The 14334-nt window shown below is 44.9% G+C and overlaps 1 protein-coding gene across 4 annotated transcripts in view; it reads left to right on the top strand.

The window, feature by feature from the left end:
• The window catches only part of LOC144587211 (uncharacterized), a 41414-nt gene that overhangs the window by 19223 nt on the left and 7857 nt on the right, over positions 1 to 14334 (top strand). Inside the window, exons 1-3 of one of the 4 annotated variants that reach the window (XM_078387045.1) lie at positions 811 to 1265; positions 1766 to 1856; positions 8284 to 8361. The gene's annotated coding sequence lies outside the window, so the exon portion shown is untranslated. Of the gene's footprint in view, positions 1 to 810; positions 1266 to 1765; positions 1857 to 5883; positions 7674 to 8283; positions 8362 to 14334 lie in introns of those variants that run through there. The other 3 variants (XM_078387049.1, XM_078387046.1, XM_078387047.1) reach the window with 3 other exon arrangements.

The following is a 14334-nucleotide window of genomic DNA, read 5'->3' as shown; positions in this document are numbered from 1 at the left end:
GAGTGCTCACTGGAAGGACAGATCCTGAAGCTGAGGCTCCAATACTTTGGCCATCTCATGAGAAGAGAAGACTCCCTGGAAAAGACCCTGACGTTGGGAAAGAGTTGAAGGCAGGAGGAGAAGGGGACAACAGAGGACGAGATGGTTGGACAGGGTCATCGAAGCGACCAACATGAATTTGACCCAACTCCAGGAGGCAGTGGAGGACAGGAGGGCTTGGCGTGCTCTGGTCCGTGGGGGTCACAAAGAGTTGGACACGACTTAATGACTAAACAACAGCAACAAAATAGACTTAGCTGATGGGAACTCTACATGATCTGAGTCTTTCTTCCCCTAGAAGTGGTGACCTTTTGGAGCCTGAAGAAGAAGCTCCTCCCTCGGCCCTTTTCCATGACAGAGAGACTCTTTGGAGCCTTCCTGCCCTTCACCCCCCCCCGTTGTTTCTGGCCTTCCCCCCCACACACACACACCATTCCTGCAGGAGGGGGGAAGGTGGAGGGAACCTAGAGCTACGAAGGCGGGGGGAAGGGCTCCTCCCCTGTACGCCGTTCGAATGGGAGCCGGAAGCGGGATCTACAGCACCTGCCTCCTCCTCTTCCCCTTTGGCCGAAGAAGGTGCCTGGAGAGAAGACGGGCTCTTTTGGGGGGTGGGCGCCTCCCGGATCGGGACCTGGATGGAGGTGGGCAATGGAGGGGCAGATCGCGGGCAGGGGTGTGTGAGATTTGCGGGGGGAGTTGAAAAGGCCAGTCTCTCTCTCTCTCTCTCTCTCTGTCTCTCTGTCTCTCTCTCTCTCTCTGTGTGTATACTCCCACCACCCCGCGCTTGGCGGCTTCCTTGTTGTGTTGTTTGTGTGAACACGACGGTCTTTTCCCCAGAAGGCGGGTGGAAGAGAAGCCGGAGAAACAGGGAGAGAGGGAAAGAGTTGGACTTTCCTCCTTGGGATCTTTCTCCCGGGGAGGCTGGAAGGGAGGTCGGTCTCCCCGGAATGGGAGTTCTTTTGTCGGACGTGCCGTTCTTCTTCCTGCAGGGCCAAAACGGTTCTGGGCTTTTGGGTCTGGAAAGGCGCCATTCAAGGCCATTGGCTGTGCAAAAGACCTGCCCCCTCGGTCCTTCTTCTCCCTAGGTTTCCACTCTCCTGCGGCCTGCCCTCTCTTGGGATCCCCGAAAGGACCGAAATAATGGAGGGTCCCATGAGAACAGGGGGGCCCCGTCCGACTCTCGATCCCCTCCATCCATCGCACGGGCTTCTGGCTGTTTTTTAGAGGTTGGTTTTGTTGCCCCTGCTTAGTGGAGCATCGGTTTGATGCTTTTTAAGTTTTCTAGACTTCCTGTTTTTCACTTTTAAATGTTGCCCTTTTAATGTTGTACATTAAACTGCCTTGAGGCCTTTTTAAAGAGAAAGGGAGGGGGTAAAAATATTTTAAATAAATAGTGGGAGAAACGCTCTCTTCTAGGCTGCTGCTTTCATCGCCGCTGCATGATGGTTCCTATTGCTCTCTGGTTCCCGGCTGTTGCCTCCACTCCCTGGGAACTGGTGTGTGTGTGTGTGTGTGGATTTGATCTCGGACCCTGGCCGGAGATGCGGCTGTCTGCCTGCTTTGGCATTTGTCTTGTTCTGCTGCCTGAAGACGGGACAGAGAGAGATTGGGAGGGAGTTGCATTCGATATAAGCATGAGGAAAACACCTCCCGCAAGGAAATGTTTTTGATTTGCTTCATCCACGAAGCCTCCAGGCTGATCTTTTCTCTTTTTCTTTTCTCGTAGGCAGAAGTGAGACGGAGGTGATTTCTCTGTGCTTTATTTTGGGACAAAAAAGGAAGAACCGAAATCCCACATCCCTCCCAACGTTTGCTAGGTCAGTGAGATTTCAAGAGGTGGCTGAAGTAGCCTTACCCCCCCCACACACACACGCTCTCTCTACTCTCAGTTTCCCTGGCCCGGCAGGGATTTGAATCCAGGCCTCCTGGTTTCCAGTCTGGTACTCCCTCCAGCAACACCACACTGCCTCTCTGAACATGTGCAAAGTGGTGGTGTTTTGGGGTATGGTTTTCGTTGCATTTTGTTTAGGGTGTTTTTTTTCAAAAACATCTCAATCCTGCTCACCAAAGGCAGGTCCTGTTGACAAGAGGCAAACCTTGGTCATCCTGATTTGGGGTGCGTGAGGGGTTCCCCTCCAAGCCTCCCTTCTTGTTTCCCCCAAGCCAGACTGGGGGGGTTTGCTTTGCAACCTCCACCTGTACTTCGGACTCTGATGATCATATTCATTTTTTTCCCTTTTTTTTTTTTACTTTTTTTATTATATAAATCCATCCATATTGGTTTAACATCGTGTCACCAGGGTACAGCTTATAATCATTTGTAAAACAACTACTACACACATTATACTCCTAATCTATACAACATCCTTCTAACCATTGATAGAATAAGTCCCATGTTTGGTAATATTTTGTATCTTCTTTTCCTTTGATTTTCAGTGTTAGTCTGTCCATTTCGGCGCAGTCCAATATCTTTTTAATTATTTCTTGATCTGTAGGTGTTCCTTCATTTTTCCAGTACTGTCCATAAATAATCCTCGCCAGTTAGAATATGCAGTATTAAATATACATTTTGTCTATCAACACTTTCTGGTATTATACCTAACAGAAAGAGCTCTGGCCTAAAATCTACATTTTTTATGCTTTATCACAAGTCCACCAGAGGTGATAATAGGTTCCAATTTTTTAATGACATTTCCAACATTTACTTGACCTGTTAGAGTACATCTTAGCTAATCTATCAGAAGGTAAATGCCATCTATAAAACATTGTATATAGATTCTCTTTATAAGATGTTGCCATTGTCATCTTATAGTTTCTAGACCACAGCCCTTGCCATTTTTCTAAGTCAATATTGTACCCAAAATTTTTTGCCCATTGAACCATTGTTTCTTTGACCTGTTCATCCTCCATTTTCCAATTTAGAAGGTATTTATATACTTTCCTAATTAATTTGTCATCTGATGTTAACATTATTTGGTCAAAAGTTGTCTGTTCTTTATAAAAATCGTACATTTTTAGGTCTCGTTCATATCTTGATTGTATTTGCATTATAGACCACCACGATGCATCTAACCCGTGGTCTATAAGGTCTTGTTTTGGCTTTAATTGCCTGTCTTTGTCTAAAATATCTGTATAAGTCAAAATTTTTCTGACATTCAAAAGGTTGGGATAAACAAATGCTTCTATGGGTGAGACCCATCCTGGTATTTTCGTGTACATTTTCATTTTTATTTTTTCTCATATTATATACAAGGAGTTTCTAATATAATGGTTTTGAAAATACCTATGAGATTTGGCTTTCTCATACCATAAAAAGGCATGCCAACCCAACTGTAGATAATGTCCTTCTAAATACAGAAGTCTCTTGTTTTTCAGGCTAATCCATTCTTTAAGCCAAGTTAGAGCAGATGATTGGTAATATAAGGTCCAGTCCGGTAGACCAAATCCTCCGTTTTCCTTGGATTCTTGGAGCATTTTTAGTTTGATTCTGGCTTTCTTCCCTTGCCAAATATATTGTAGTATCACTTTGTTTAGATCGTCAAAATATTTCTTCTCTATTTTCACTGGCACTGTTTGGAACAAGAAAAGTAGCTTTGACAAAATGTTCATTTTGATTGTTGCAATTCTTCCTAACAGTGATAGTTGTAAGTTTTTCTATTTTTCTAGATCTATTTTTATTTGGTTAAATAGTTTCATATAATTATCTTCTTTTATAGTTACACATCTAGCAGTTAAATATATTCCTAGGTACTTAACTTTTTTGAACTATTTGTAAATCTGACATCTTTGAGAGTTGATTTTTTTGCTTGGCTGTTAAGTTTTTCACTATAACTTTAGTTTTTTCTTTATTTATCTTCGATCCTGCTACTTTCCCAAATTCATCGATTTTGTCCAGTAGTCTCAATGTTGTTTCCAATGGGTCTTCCAATATAAACACCAAGTCGTCTGCAAATGCTTGTAGCTTGTAGTTCTCGTCCTTTATTTTGGTACCTTTAATCTCTGGGTCGTTCCTCACATTCTTATTTAATACCTCCAGAGTTAATATAAATAGCGATGGAGAGAGCGGACATCCTTGTCTTGTGCCTTTTTCATATTAATATTATCTGTCAGTTCACCATTTACCATAACTTTAGCTATTTGTTCATTGTAGATTGTCTCAATTACATTTGTAAAGTTTTTGCCAAAATCCATAGCTTTTATTTGCTGTATCATAAATTGCCAGTTCACATTGTCAAAGGCTTTTTGGGCATCCATCATATTCTTAACAGGGGGCGTCATTCCTGTCCCCACCGTCTCCTTCAATGGGAGGATAGACAAAGGCTGAATCCAAAGGAGACGGGGGGGGCCTTCCAACTGGGTTCCCCTGATGTCTGAGCCTTGGGTGGCTCAGACATCAGGGTAACCCAGTGTCCTTCTGGACCCAGCGCTGTCAATGGAGAACCAGGTGGCACCCGTGGTCTGATCCACCTACTTCCCTCTTAGACGGATGGTGCAGCTGGGCCCTTGCCTGGATGCAATTGTGACTCCCCGGATGGGTCCACACACAGGGAGTCTCAAGATTAGGCTACCGTAATCTTTCTGTGGGCCTTCCCTTGAGGCTAACACCGGCCGATGCAAGAGGGTCTCCTCTGTCCACCGCTCTCCCCCTCTGGTCGTCTCCTCTGAGAAGGCAATTCCACACCCCCGTGTGGGAGAAGGTTCTTCCGTTCTACATTCTTTCTTTCCCCCTCTGTTGTTTCCGTCCGCTCTTCCTTCTCTTTCGGCTCCATCCTCTACTGTCCCATTTGCTCCAGTGGAAATGTTTCCTGGCAGAGCGAGGGTTCCTTCCGTTTCTGGCTCTTCTGTTGGTATCATCCTCCTCTCCCAGATACAAATCCACAGGTTGTCCATCCAGAAACCTTCCCACCCTTCTAGCAATAGCTTTCTCTCTTCACCTCTACCGTTCTGGCCTCCACTCCTCTCTCTTTCTCTCTCTCTCTGCTTCTGGTCCTTCAGACTCCTCGTCTCCTTCCTTTACTCTTCCCCTCATGTCCGATGGGGATCTCCCCTTTCCTCCTTTGTCCCCTTTCCCCTCTTCGCTGGCTTGGGCTCCCTCCACTTTCTTTAGGCGAAGTGTAATACCCTCTTGCCCCCTTTCACCCACAGGGCTCTTGTGAGTCTCTTCTTCCCCCTTTAGGTATCCTGAAGAAGGAACTGAAGAAGCCCCTTCTGCCTTGGGGAACTTTGGAAAGGGAAAATCAAATGAAAGAGCCAGTGATTAATCTCAAGGAGCGCAGGGCTTTTTAATCCGTGGATTGACCTCAAGGTTGCCTTGACAGACTCCCACAGACTGGCTGGTAGGTCTCCTCCATGTGGGATGAGCAAGGGATTGATTCCAAATTAAGGAATTAAAAAGGATGTAAGAAAGGGAGTGGAACATTTCAGCCTGGATTCCCAAGTCTCCCAGTTTGGAGAGATCCTTTTGGAGCTCTTCACAATCCCTTCTCGTCTTCACCACCCGGAAAAAGTTGCCTGTCATCTGCAAACTTGGCCACTTCATTGCTTATCCTTGTCTCCAGGACTTTGATGAACAGCTTGAAAAGCACCGGTCCCAGGACAGATCTCTGAAGGCACACTGCTCTTCACCTCCCTCCATGGTGGAAATTTGCCCACTGACACTCCTCTGTATTCCCTGGTTCTCCACAGATTCTCAATCTATCAGAGGACCTGCCCTCTTATCCCCTGACACTGGAGTTTTCTCAGCAGGCTTTGGTGAGGGACCACATCAAACGCCTTCTCAAAATCAAGATACACAATATCCACTGATTTGCCCGCATCCACATGCTTCTAAAAGGTTTGTGACGCAAGACTTGACAAGTCATGTTGATTCTCCTTCACCAAGGCTTGTTCTTCTGTGTATTTTAAGATTTTATCTTGGATGAGGCTGTCTGCTGTCTTCCCTGGAACAGATGTTAGGCTAACCGGTCTGTGGTTTCCCGTGATCCTTCCCTCCTTCCCTTTTTAAAGATCACCGTGACATGTGCTGTCCTCCAATCCTCTGGCACTGTGGCTGTTTGGTTACGGACCAAGCCCGCTTCCCAATATTTTAGCTCCAGCAAGAGGTCAGACAAGACGCAACTAGAGACTTCTCTTAAAGGCAGAGAAGAACCCGAAAATACAGTGTACAGGAAGTTTATACCATAAAAAAAGAGTCATAAAGTTCTGCAAACTCACTAGCTAAAATCTACTTAATATTTGGATCCTACACCTAACACGGTATAAATGTGCGGAAAACAAACAAGTGAGTCCCTTGTAGATATTTGGGGTGTGCACACCTCCCCTTGATGACCTTCCTGTAGGATTCCCCTGCACTGTCTGGAAGAAAGTGTATTCCAACTTCCTTTTCTTATTGATATATTTAGGTTACCAAGCAGGGCCCAGATGTATGGACTTCAGCTTCTGTCTCCCTGCTGAGTTTTATGTTTCAAATATTTTGGGGTGCTCCAACCCTGGAGGCTTTCAAGAAAAACTTAGCTCCTCACCTGGCAGATCTGCTTGGACTATATTCCTGCCTTGAGCAGGAGGCACTGGAAATAGCTGGTTGTAAGGCAGTGCTGGAAGAGGGCCTTGATGTCTTCTGGGAATATCTGCTGGATGAGTATCAGGGTGTCCTTTACCGGTACCTTAGTGAACAGGGATACTACATCAAAACTGACCAGTCTATCCCCAGGGTTGAGTTTTAGGGTGCTGATCTTGCTTATGAAATGCCCTGAGTCCTCTATCATTTCTTCCTCTTTTATCTCTTTATCTAAATCTTTTTATCATTCTCCGATAATTTACTCTTAACATTTTCTTTAATATAAGCTTCTATGTCTTCTTTCGCTACACTATTAACTTTGTATAAACTTTGATAGAATTTCTGTATAATCTTTAGTTTTTCTTTCATTAAAGTACAGTTTTTTCCTGTTTTATCTTTAATCACTCTAATTATATTTTTTGCTTTTTTAGTTTGAACTCTTCTAGCTAAAAGTTTTGAAATTTTATTACTATATTCAGAGACTGGAGGGAGGGATGTGGATGATGAGGATGATATTTTCTTTCTATGCGGCCCATCTGGCAGCCAAGGGGGTTGATGCCCCTGCAAAGGAGGGAAGTTCCTGGTCCACGAACCAGGCCCTGACCTGAATCCTCTTCCCACCCAGAGCAATGGGGGCAGGAGAGCCCCTGGGGGGGTAGGGAGGGGCTGGGACCCCTCTGTGTGTGGGTGTGGGTGTGGGTGTGGGGATTCTTCTGTGAGGTTTGCTGCTGCTGATCTCAGGAAATTGTCTGAATCTCCTCTTGGCTTCCATGAAGAGAATTTCTTAGAGGCAGGAAATTCAGTCATTCTTAATTCGCTTAGAATTCATGCATGCATTCATTCATTCAAAATTACTTTCCTCCTCTTTGCTTGTTTATGTCTTAACTGTTTTCGTTGGCGCCAGGGGACGGTGGTCGGCTGGACGGCCGGACCTTGGGGCTGAACAGGCTGAGTGAAGGGCCTCCTGGAAGGTCTTAAAAAACAGACAGAAGTTGTGTGTCATCATCACACAGGTGGTGCCGGACCACCACGTTCTTCTGGATAGCCTCTTTCCGGTTTTTCATGGCTCTGTGAAATAGTACAGGGAATTAATGGAAACCTGAAACATTCCACAGGGTGAAGGTTGGTGGGGGTTGAACAGGGTGACAAAACGCAACGTTACATCCCAGAAGCTAACTCCCTTTTTCATCAAGGGACCACTCCTCCCCCAGAAACAAAGCCATGGTCAGGGCTGTAAAGGGTAATGAGCAGAAGAGGGTCTCCCGCAGAGTCCAGGCGTCCCCAACCTTGGGCCTCCAGATGTTCTTGGACTGCAGTTCCTAGAAGCCTTCACTACCCGCTCTGCTAGCCAGGATTTCTGGGAGTGGAAGTCCAAGAACATCTGGAAGCCCAAGGTTGGGGGAGACCCCTTGCTGTAGGCCCTCTGGATGCCTCCCTTTGTTGGTGGTCAACCTTCAGCGTCCCTTTGCTCTCTCAGGCTTGGTCTCCTTTTTCCTGCTGGCAAGGCCGACACGAGATTGTGCAGCAGTTTTGGGCTATTTCCTGGCTTTTGGGATAGTGGGTATAGAAGCACACAACCGTGCCCCCCCCCCGCATTCATAAACAGGAGGGTATTCACAAGGGGAAGTTTTTGGTTTTGTCCAATCAAGAAGCCTTCAGAATGATTTGTTTTTTTCTTCTCTCCCTAGGACGGGGTGAGACTCAGCTGATGCTCTCCCGACTTTTCTCTGAATGAAAAGAGAAATCCAAAGCCCCCCTTAAAGCAGGTAAGGTCTCTCATTCTTTGAGATCAGGTGCGACACTGTGTTTGTTTATTTATTAAACGATAACCCTATGATTAGCAGGATGCGAGATGTTGTAAAGCTGACATCAGTATGTCAGAGAATTTTAGCCCAATCGCAGGAAGCATCAGGAGCGTTTGGAGGGCGCCTTCCACCAGATCTACTCGTTTATATCCACATCAGCCGATGACAAATTGCATTGTTCTCTTACACCTTCCATTGTCTGCTGATACAGGATGACTTCCCAGTTTTCTTGATTAGTTGCATGCTAACTCTACTTGAGTTAACAAATTTTGACCCCATGACAGTATCAAAACGGTGACATGAAATCCCCATATGCTGTGAGACTGTTCTGTCAACTTCATTCTGTCGTCTATTAAGTAACTTCCGACCAGCCCAGTTTTGGAGGCCTCTGGTTTGTGAAAGCAAGCACCCACTGTGAGTTTCGTGGCTAAGTGGGGGTTTGAACCCGGGTTGTGTGAGTCCCAATTTTACTGCCTACAGCAGTGCTTCTCTGAACATGTGCAGAGTGTTTTTCTTTTGGTTCCCAATCCTGCTTGGCTCAACCCTGTCGACACCAAGAGCAGGTGCTGTCGGCGAGATTCCAACCCTGGACAGCCTGACATGCCCCCCCCCCCGAATTTCTCCTTTCCTCTTTTGTGATTGAAGAGGGTGAAGTGACTCCTGCATGTTGGGATTGTTGGAGAGGGAATGACGGAAGACAGCCTTCTTCTTCTTCTGGCTTCTCTGCAAGAGTAGATCTTTTTCCAATCCATGGAGTCTTTTTGGTCAGTTCCAGTTGACTCATTGATTGATTTCGGGAGCATCCGTTACAGTTTTTGCAGGATTGATGTTGTCCTAAGAGAACACCTGCTAGCTTTCTTCCTGTATCTCTTCGGTTTCTTCCTGCGGCGACCAAGGCAGGGTTTCATTGGCCAAACTGCCCTTGAAAAGAAGGGAAAGCTGGAGACCCAAGGAGGTGGGAGGCGTGCGGCGTGCCATCTCTTCCTCAAGAAGGAAGTAGACTGATCTTTTCCAATCCTCTGGCCACTGTTGAGTGGCATATTGAATGTAGCACCTTAACAGCGTCATCTTTTAAGATTTTAAATAGTTCCACTGGAATGCCATCACCTCCACTGGCCTTGTTGTTAGACAAGCTTTCTAAGGCCCATTTGACTTCACTCTCCAGGATGTCTGGCTCAAGGTCAGCAGCCACACTATCTGGGTTGTCCGAGATATCCAAATCTTTCTGGGATAGTTCCTCTGTGTGTTCTTGCCACCTCTTCTTGATGTCTTCTGCTTCTGTGAAGTCTCTCCCATTTTTGTCCTTTATCGTGTTCATCTTTGCACAAAATGTTCCTTTAATATCTCCAATTTTCTTGAACAGATCTCTGGTTTTTCCTTTTCTATTCTTTTCCTCTATTTCTTTGCATTGTTCATTTAAGAAGGTCCTCTTTTCTTGCTATTCTTTAGAAGTCTGCATTCAATTTTCTGTAACTTTCCCTGTCTCCCTTGCATTTGTTTCCCTTCTCTTCTCTGCTATTTCTAAGGCCTCGTTGGACAGACACTTTGCTTTCTTGCATTTCATTTTCTTTGGGATGGTTTTTGTTGCTGCCTCCTGTACAATGTTACGAGCCTCTATCCAAAGTTCTTCAGGCACTCTGTCCACCAAATCGAGTTCCTTAAATGTTGGGAAATGGTTCTGCAGCAGCAGAAAAGAGAGTTTATTACTGTATGTAGCTATATCTATAAGTCTATGTACTCTCCATATATCTATAGGCAACAGGAAGAAGCATATTTCCTCATTTCCTACTGCATTGTAATAGGATAGGTTTTGCTGTATAAGCTGTTTGATAGGCTGAAACTGCTGAAAGTAGGCGTTCTTATAGGCAATAAATCACTCTGACAGTGGCTGGAGAGAGCTGAGCTGATAAAGCTGAGGGAGAAACCGAAAGAGAAATTGGAAGAACACTGCAGAGAGAAGCTGTGAGGCAGTTCAGTTTTCTCCCCAGCTAAGAGAAAGAACAGTCTCTCCCCAGCAAACTGAAAGAGCTAAACAAAGCGAAGTCTTCTGTTTTTGGGAGTCATTTATTTTTCAGCACACACTTCTTCGAGCCGGCCTCGCAATACTTAAATCTGATGGTTGTTGTGGGTTTTTCGGGCTCTTTGACCATGTTCTGAAGGTTGTTCTTCCTAACGTTTCACCAGTCTCTGTGGCTGGCATCTTCAGAGGACAGCACTTTGTGCTCTGGTGTAGTTGGCTTGGGAGTGTAGTATTTATGGCTGTGAGATGTTGTAAAGCTTGCATCAATATATCAGAGAATTTTAGCCCAATCACAGGAAGCATCAGAAGCGTTTGGAAGGTGCCTTCCACCAGATCTACTCGTTTATATCCACATTTTGTCTTTTTCTGTAGATGGGTGATTAGTGTGTCTTGTGGATGTATTGTGATAATGAGAGGAGATTATCTGTCGCTGTGGTTGATGGGTGTCATTAGCTGGTCTTTTCTGTGTAGTAATCCCCTGTCCTTGTGGCTGGGTGGAGTTCATTGACCTTTTGCATGCTGTATTTTTGAGATCTGGGAGCCAAATTTTGTTGAGTTTCAAACTTTCCTCTTTTTTTGTTGAAGTTCTGCTGGTGCTTGTGGATTTCAATGGCTTCCCTGTGCAGTCTGACGTAATGATTGCTGGTGTTGTCCAGTATTTCAGTATTTTGAAATAGAATTTCATGTCCAGTGTGTTTTAGGGCATGTTCAGCTACTGCAGATTTTTCTGGTTGTTTTAGTCTGCAGTGTCTCTTGTGTTCTTTGATTCTGATTTGGATGCTTCGTTTTGTGGTTCCAATATATACCTGGACACAACTACAAGGTATCCGGTATACTCCTGCGGTGGTGAGGGGTCTCTTCTGTCCTTTGCTGACTGTAACATTTGTTGTATTTTTGTGGTAGGCTTGAATACTGTTTGTAGGTTGTGTTTTTTCAAAAGTTTCCCCATGCGGTCCGTGACCCCTTTGATGTATGGCAGAAATACTTTATTTGTGGGTGGCTGTTTTTCTTCTTCTGTTCGGTGTTGTTTTCTTGGTTTGATGGCTCTTTTGATTTCATTTTTGGAGTAGCCATTTGCCTGTAGGTCCCAATTCAGATGGTTGAGTTCAGTGCTGAGAAACTGAGCTTTACAGTTCCGATTTGCATGGTCTATCAGTGTTTTGATTATGCCCCTTTTTTGCTGTGGGTGGTGGTTGGCGTTTTTGTGTAGGTACCGGTCTGTGTGGGTGGGTTTTCTGTAGACCTTGTGTCCCAGTCGGAGGTCAGTTTTGCGTAGGACCATGACGTCTAGGAATGGGAGTTCGCCCTCTATTTCTTTTTCCATGGTGAATTGTATATTTGGGTGGATGCTGTTGAGATGATTGAGAAATTCTTCCAATTTTTCTTCACCGTGACTCCAAATTGCAAATGTGTCATCCACATATCGGAACCAGACTGTGGGTGCGAGGGGTGCCGAAGCCAGGGCCAGTTTTTCAAAATTCTCCGTTGTAGAAGTTTGCTATAACCAGGCTGAGGGGGCTGCCCATGGCCACTCCATCTGTTTGTTCGTAGAATTCATTATCCCACTGGAAATAGCTGGTCGTTAGGCAGTGTTGGAAGAGGGGCTTGATGTCTTCTGGAAATATCTGCTGGATGAGTGTCTTGTCCCAAGATTCCCTTGAGGGAATCTTGTCCCAATCTTGACTTCTCTTTTGGCTGATAGTGATGTGTAGGCCTAGTAGTTCTTTGTCTGTGGAGTCCAGTTTTTTGCAGGTTGTGTGGATTCTTTCCTGTAGGAGGACTTTGCACTTGACCGTGACCAGGTATGATCTTGCAAAAAAGAGGGGGGAAATGGTTTAAAGTCTTAAATCTTCCATTAAATCTGGTCTTCATTTCCACTGTGCATTCATAAGGGATTTGGTTTAGATTATACCTGACTAGCCCAGTCGTTTTTCCTGCTCTCTTCAGTTTAAGCTTGAATTTTACTATGAGAGGCTGATGATCAGAGCCACAATTGGCTCCAGGTCTTGTTTTTGCTGACTGTATAGAGCTTCTCCATTTTTGCTGCAGAGAATATAATCAATCTGATTATGGTATTGCCCATCTGGTGATTTCCATGTGTAGAGTTGCCTCTTCTGTTGTTGGGAAACGGTGTTTATGATGACCAGCTTGTTCTCTTGGCAAAACTCTATTAGCCGTTGCCCTGCTTCGTTTTGAACTCCAAGGCCAGACTTTCCTGTTGTTCCTTTTATCTCTTGACTCCCTAGTTTAGCATTCCAGTCCCCTAGAATGAGAAGAACATCTTTCTTTAGTGTCAGTTCTAGAAGGTGTTGTAAATCTTCATTGTTGTTTAGTCGTTTGGTCGTGTCCGACTCTTCGTGACCCCATGGACCAGAGCACGCCAGGCCGTCCTTCCACTGCCTCCCGGAGCTGGGCCAAATTCATGTTGGTCACTTCGATGACACTATCCAACCATCTAATCCTCTGTCGTCCCCTTCTCCACTTGCCCTCACACTTTCCTAACACCAGGGTCTTTTCCAGGGAGTCCTCTCTTCTCATGAGATGGCCAAAATATTGGAGCTCCACCTGTCCTTCCAGTGAGCACTCAGGCTTGATTTCCTTTAGAATGGATCGGTTTGTTCTCTTTGCAGTCCAGGGGACTCTCAAGAGTCTCCTCCAGCACTACAATTCAAAAGCATCAGTTCTTTGGCGGTCAGCTTTCTTTATGATCCAGCTCTCACTTCCGTACATCACTACAGGAAAAACCATAGCTTTGAATATTCTGACTTTTGTTGGCAAGGTGATGTGTCTGCTTTTTAAGATGCTGGCGAGGTTTGTCATCGCTTTATTTATTTTATTTATTTATTTTTTTACCCCGCCCCTCTAGACAACGTCTACTCGGGGCGGCTAAGAAGAGAAGGCGTCTTTTAATTTCGAGGCTGCTGTCACCTTCTGCAGTGATCATGGAGCCCAAGAAAGTAAAATCTGTCACTACCTCCATATCTTCCCCTTCTATTTGCCAGGAGGTGATGGGACCAGTGGCCATGATCTTAGTATTTTTGATGTTGAGCTTCAGACCATAGAAGTCTTCATAGAACTGGTCAATTTCAGTCTCCTCAGCATTAGTGGTTAGTGCATAAACCTGGATTATTGTGATGTTGAAAGGTCTGCCTTGGATTCATATTGAAATCATTCTATCACTTTTGACATTGTATCCCATTACAGCTTTTCCCACTCTTGTTGACTATGAGGGCTGTTACAGTAACGTTGACATCACCTGTCCGTCACTGCTGAAGCTGTATGTCATCTGCCAATAGCGTGACGGAAGGTGGGACTTAAGGGGTGGAGCTAGTGTATATAAGGGGAGTGAATGGTGTGAGTGCTTTAGATAGGGACGAGATAGGGACCAGATAGGGTTATGCTAGGAAGGTTAGGGCTTGAAGATATTGTGAAGTAAGAACTGTGCTATCTAGTGAGGGTCTGTGAGAGAGTGTGTGTGAGTCTTACAGTGATTGCCTTATTATTATTTTTATTCAAGTGATTTACTATTCCCTTTGTTCTTTTATCTTAAAATCATACATTAGCCTGAAGTATTATTTGAGGGAATGGTTGGTGGCAGCGTGAATTAAGAGTGAGTGAGTGTGACGTAATAGTGCCTTTGTGACTCATGAGGAGGCTGTTACAAGGGCTACTCCATTTCTTCTACGGCATTCTTGTCCACAATAGTAGATATGATAATCATCTGAATTGAATTCACCCATTCCTGTCCATTTTAGTTCACTGACGCCCAGGATGTCAATGTTTATTCTTGCCATCTCCTGTTTGACCACCTCCAGCTTCCCAAGGTTCATAGATCTTACATTCCATGTTCCTATGCAGTATTCTTCTTTGCAGCATCGGACTTTCCTTTCCCTTCCAGGCCCGTCCACAGTTGA

The sequence above is a fragment of the Pogona vitticeps genome, chromosome 2 (assembly GCF_051106095.1).
Source record: "Pogona vitticeps strain Pit_001003342236 chromosome 2, PviZW2.1, whole genome shotgun sequence".
Taxonomy (NCBI): domain Eukaryota; kingdom Metazoa; phylum Chordata; class Lepidosauria; order Squamata; family Agamidae; genus Pogona; species Pogona vitticeps.
This window is presented reverse-complemented; position numbering and strand designations above follow the sequence as displayed.